Source organism: Gorilla gorilla, chromosome X, assembly GCF_029281585.2.
Source record: "Gorilla gorilla gorilla isolate KB3781 chromosome X, NHGRI_mGorGor1-v2.1_pri, whole genome shotgun sequence".
NCBI lineage: Eukaryota > Metazoa > Chordata > Mammalia > Primates > Hominidae > Gorilla > Gorilla gorilla.
Window position 1 is genome coordinate 154,766,248 of NC_073247.2, and position 6,136 is coordinate 154,772,383.

Genomic DNA, 6,136 nt, shown 5'->3' on the forward strand with positions numbered 1-6,136 from the left:
TGCAGTTCCATTTTCCCAGATATAACAACAACATCCAACTCTAAAAATGAACCTTGCACACAAATCACTGTAGCATTAACATGTATGCACCCTTTTTACTACTCTCATCCCCACAGGATCCTGCTTCTCTTGATCTTTTACCAACAATCCTATTGTCTCTGTGTATGGTATTCCCAGTGTCAGACCCTCTTCTTTATTATCCTTGTAGTTCATGTTAACCATACTGGAGAGGCAGTGTGGTCTGATGGTTACAGCTTCTATTTATAATGCTTAAATTGCTTACATTCAAATCATATTCTTACCACTTACTGTGTTCCCTTGGGAACGTTATTGAATCTCCGTGTCTCATTTTGTCACCTGTAAAAATGTGGATGGTAATAATGCCTAGTTTCACATGGTGCTTATGAGGTGTGAGGATTAAAATAGTTATTATTTGTATATAACTTTATGTGATGCTTAGTACACAGAAGGTAAGTAAATGTATGGTGGAAAAGCTATAAATTATTTTAGTTCTCTCTAGACCTAAAATACTCTATCCTTCAATATTTCAGGAAAGGCGATTTTATCCTCAATGTTGCTCAGTTGAAATACTTTTTTCTTACTTCCTGCTCCTTAATCTACCACAGTATTGCTTCTACCACTAAGCTCCCCACTTTTTCAAGGTCACCGTCAAATGTCAAAACTATCGTCCTCTTTTCTGTGACCATTTTCTTTCAATGCATTTTTAAACAGGTTGAACACTCTATCTTTGCAAATGCTGTACAAGCTTAGATTCATCTTCTCTTCGTCAATTTACAATATTCCATTTCCTTAAACAGTATTTATTCTCCTTGAAAAATAAGCTTGTGCCAAACACCAAAGAAAAACCTTTTATTTCTGCTTTACCTGGAAACCTGAAAGGCAAAATAAAATGCCTTGAAAGTATTTGTGTTAGGCCTTTTTTGTGTTGCTATAATTACCTGGGTTTGAGTCATTTATAAAGAAAAGAGGGTTAATTCATTCATGGTTCTGCAGGCTGTACAGGAAGCATGGCACCGGCATCTGTTCAACTTCTGTGGAGGCCTCAGGGAGCTTACAATCATGGCAAAAGACAGAAGAGGGATCACTGTATCACATGGTGAGAGCAGGAGCAAGGTGGGAGGTGCTACACATTTTTAAACAACTGTATCTCATGAGAATCCACTCATTATCAATATTAAAGCACTAAGCCATGAGGGATCTGCCTCCAATGACCCAAACACCTCCCACCAAGCTCACTTCCAACATTGGGGATTACATTTGAACATGAGATTTGTGTGGGACAAATACCCAAACCATATCATTCTGCCTCTGGCCCCTCAAATCTCATGTTCTTCTCACATTTCAAAATACAATCATCCTTTCTCAATAGTCCCCCAAAGTCTTAACTCCTTCCAGCATTAACTCAAAAGTCCCAAGTCCAAAGTCCAAGTCAAAAGTCTCATCAGAAGATAAGTTTACTCCACCTATGAATCTGTAAAATCAGAATAAACTATTTACCTCCAAGATACAATGGGGGTACCTGCCTTGGGTAAACATTCCCATTCAAAGATGAAAGAAATTGGCCAAAAAAAAAGCAAAAATCCCCAAGCAAGTTTGAAACACACCAGGGCCATCAGTAAGTATTAAAGCTGCAAAATAATCTTCTGACTCCATATCTCATATCCAGGACACACTAGTGTAAGGGGTGATGTCCCAAGGCCTTGGGCAGCTCCACTCCTGTGGCTTTGCAGGCTACAGCCCCCACAGCTGCTTTCAGGGGTTTGAATTGAGTGGTGCTGCAGCATTTCCAGGCTCAGGGTACAAGTTGCTAGTGGATCTTCCATTCTGGATTCTGGAGGATGGTGTCCCATTTCCCTCAGTAGGCAGTGCCCCAGTGGGAAGTCTATGTGGGGGCCTTCAACACCAACATTTCCCCTCTGCACTGCCCTAGCAGAGTTTCTTTGTGAGGGCTCCACCTTTGCAGCAAAGTTCTGCCTGGGCACATAAGCATTCTCATACATCCTCTAAAATGTAGGTGAGGCTGCCAAGCCTCCTTCAGTCTTGCACACTGCATGCCTACAAGTTTACCACCACATGGAATCTACCAAGACTTACAGCTTGCACACTCTGAAGCAGCAGCCATAGCAGTATCTGGGGCCCTTTGAGAGAAAGTTATATCCAGCATGGCCAGGGTGAGAGGAACAGCCTCCTGGGGTGGCACAAAGCAGTAATGCGCTAGCCCTGGCCAGGAAACCATTTTTTTCCTCCTAAGCTTCCAGGTCTGTGATAGGAGGAATAGCTTGGAAGTCTTCTGAAATGCCTTTCAGGCCTTTTGTCCACTACCTTGGTTATCAGCACATTTTTCCTTTTAGTCATACAAATCTAACAAGTGGTTGCTCCACAGCCTGCTTGGATTATTCTCCTGAAAATGGGCTGTTCTTTTTTCCCACATGCCCAGGCTGCAAGTTTTTCAAACTCTTACACTCTGCTTCCCCTTTAAATATAAGTTCCAACTTTAAGTCATTTTTTGCTCCCATGTGTTAGTATAGGTGGTTAGAAGCAGCCAGGCCAACTCTTGAATGCTTTGATGCTTAGAAAATTCTTCTGCCATATACCTTAAGTCATCACTCTGAAGTTCAAACATCCATAGATCCTTAGGGCATGAACACAATACAGCCAAGTTCTTTGCTAAGACATAACAAGAGTGGTCTTTGCTCTGGTTCCAAATAAGCTCCTCCTTTCCACCTGAAACCTTATCAGCCTGGACTTCCCTGTCCGTGTCCCTATCAGCATTTTGGATACAACCATTTAACCACTCTCTAAGAAGTTCTAAACTCTCCCTCATTTTCCTGTCTTCTTCTTAGCCCTCTAAACTATTCCAGCCTCTGCCTGTTACCCAATTGCAAAGTCACTTCCACATTTTCAGTTATCTTTATAGCAAGGCTCTAATCTTCTGTACTAATATTCTGTTTTACACTGTTCTTGCATTGCTATTAAGAAATACATGAGGCTGGGTAATTTATAAAGATGTTTAATTATCTCACAGTTCTGCAGGCCGTATAGGAATCACGTCACTGGCATCTGCTCTGCTTCTGGGAAGGGCCTTAGGAAGCTTACAATCATGGCAGAAGGCAAAGCAAGAGCCAATATATCACATGGTGAGAATAGGACAAGAGTAGGAGGAGGTGCCACACACTTTTAAACAACCAAGCCATGAGGGATCCATCCCATGACCCAAACACCTCCCACGAAGCCCCACTGCCAACAACGGGGATTACATTTTCGCATGAGATTTGGGCACAATGAATATCCAAATGATATCAGTCTTATAATCCTAAAATAAATAATATATCAAATAACATAAAGACTACTGAAATATATATGTGCCCCAGGAAATCTAATTATTTTGCATTTCTTCACACTAGTATTTCTTCAGAAGGGAAGGTCTAGGTATTAGGTAAAAGATCAGACAAGGCTCTTCACGGCATGGATTAAGCTTCGTCTACTCTGGCTCCAAACTTGTATACCTCCCAGATCCAAGCAAAAGTCATACAGTTCATTGGGTCAATTCTACTTAAAAGGAAGTTTTGTGGCCATGTTTTAGTATCGGAGCACGATCTTTGGGGGGCTCACCATTCTAGATCCAACCTAATTGCCACAGTGAAATATCTATTTCCCCAAAATTGCACTCTTCCTGAAAGATACTTAGACAAATATTATTTCCTAAGCTTCATTATATTCCTACTGATATTCTAAAATACCATATATATTGGCAGCTAGGGAGGTACCTGGATGGTTTACCCCATTTGTTTGGTTCAGATATATTTTAGTCATTTTATTAAATGGTTAACAATTTGGAATATTTCTCATAGGAACAAATATTGTTTTACAATATAATTTTCAATGGATGAAAAGTAGCCTGTGGTATCAAGGTGTCATAATGTACTTAAAGAAACCCGTAACATTAGCATTTACACATTTTCTATATCTTGATAGTATTCACAAATACATTCTACTACTTATATCTCACTGTCAATAAGTATTTGCACATTGGATTATTTCATTTGGAGGAATCCTTAGAAGTAAACTTGATAGTTCAGTTAATATGAATATTTCAAGGCATCTCTTAGATACTATCCTCCCCTGCAAATGTTTGGGGGAAGACTTTCACTGGAAAATAGAGACTGAGACCATGGGGCAATTGTGTGTTTGATGTATTCCAGGAAGGACGAGGTGGCTACTGTGGCTGCAACTGAGTGAGCGAAAGGGAAGAGGAGAAAATGAAGTTATAAAGATAGCATGTCACCAGGTGGTTGGGGCGAGGTGGGGAGGAGGGGTCTGTTGCAGGCCATTTTAAGAACTTTGACTCCAAATGAGACAGAGAGCCAATGGAATGTTTGAGCAGAGAGTAGATGCAATATAACATCTTTAACAAGGTCATTCTGGCAGCTGTGTTGAGAATGAGGGGCACAAGGGCAGAAGTAGTTCGGCTCATTAGGAGACTACCCAAATATAAAAAACCAACAAGAAATGGTGGATACTTGGAGCACAGTGATAGCAATAGGCGAAAAACCTAAAATTTTAATGTATTTTAAGGGTGGAACTGATAAGAATTGTTAGTTGAGTGAATATAGGGTGCAAAAGAAAGAGAAGAGTCAGAGATGACTAAGCACGACAGCCTGATGAGCAGAAAGGATGTCAAAGTTACTGAGTGAGATTGGGGAGACTAGAAGAGAAGAAAATATTTTGAGATGGAAATTGAAACTAGCTTAAATCCAAGACACAAAAGTAAAGAAAAGGTCATACACTGATAACTGAGCACTGGGTCACTCAACTGAATAACTGTGTTAAAGGAGATGACATGCATAACAACCTGTTTTAATTATTTTCTCAACATATCGGACATATTATTCTTTGTGATATAAAAATGTGCATGCTATCCTGGCTATATCAGGTAGTAAAAATTTAATCTGAGACATCATTTTATGTCTTTGAGCCTCAGTTTTCTGAGCTATAAAATAAATAGAGAAAACAAAACCAATGTTATTCAGTTGCAAAGATCAAATAAAGTGATGCATGAAAGGTGCCTAGCACAATGTGTGGCACACACTTAAGTTCCAACAAATGTTAGTTCCTTCATTTTTCTTTCTAAATTGTAAATCCCTTTTGAATAGAAACTTTGTCTCTGTAGCCATCACAGCATGTATTATGTTACCTTATACACGGTATGTGTAGAATATTTATTAATTTAAATGAAATAACTACTTAATAAGCACTTGTTTTTAACCTCCATGAATGGTGATCCCAAATCATATGTGTAATTGTTAGGTAAGGTTAATTACATATATAATTATTTGTACCTATTATTGATATCATTTATCTCTAGCCAACTGGTGCTTTACAGATAAAGTCTATTTTGCTGAAAACTACTTTCAATGCCTGTATTTTTTATTTTTAATTTCTAGTATGAATGCATTTATATATTGCATTTGCTACATACCCCTTTCAATTCCTCCATCGAAACTGAGGGACTCATTGTCCTTTTTTTCACCAGGCCGAGGAAGAATTAATTAAATTTTGTTTCTCCTCAGAAAAGGGGACTATGTCTGAGAAATCTGCTCTGCAATTTGGGTAGTAGTTACAGGAGTGTGCATGCCTTCTAACCTGCTACCTTCCAGATAAGAAACTTCTGCTGAATGCCATGACTCTCAGGTACAGTTGCTTGGACTGAACTGCAGTATTCAACATTGGCATAGGGATGGTTGGTGTCAGAAGGGCTAGCTGTGAACACGTGAACTCAGCTCTTTTCTAACTCCAGCCTCTATTGCTCTATTGCCCATGGAGGAGAAGCAGCTTGAGGTTTTTCATGAACTCTCCAAAGTTTTCCAGGCAATTGCCTAATTCTTACTTTCCATTGAGTGAGAGAGTCAGAAGAAATTGATTTTCATCCGATTGGAAACAGTCAAGATAATAGGATTCATGTTCCATATATCACCAGTCTAAGTTGCCAAAATATGCAAGTTTCAGACTGCTGTGTGAAACTGAAACTCATTACAAACATAGTTCAGACTGGGCTCCCTGATTGCAGTTGAAACATCCTAAATGATAGCAGTTTCCTCTTGTTTACCTTTTAGCA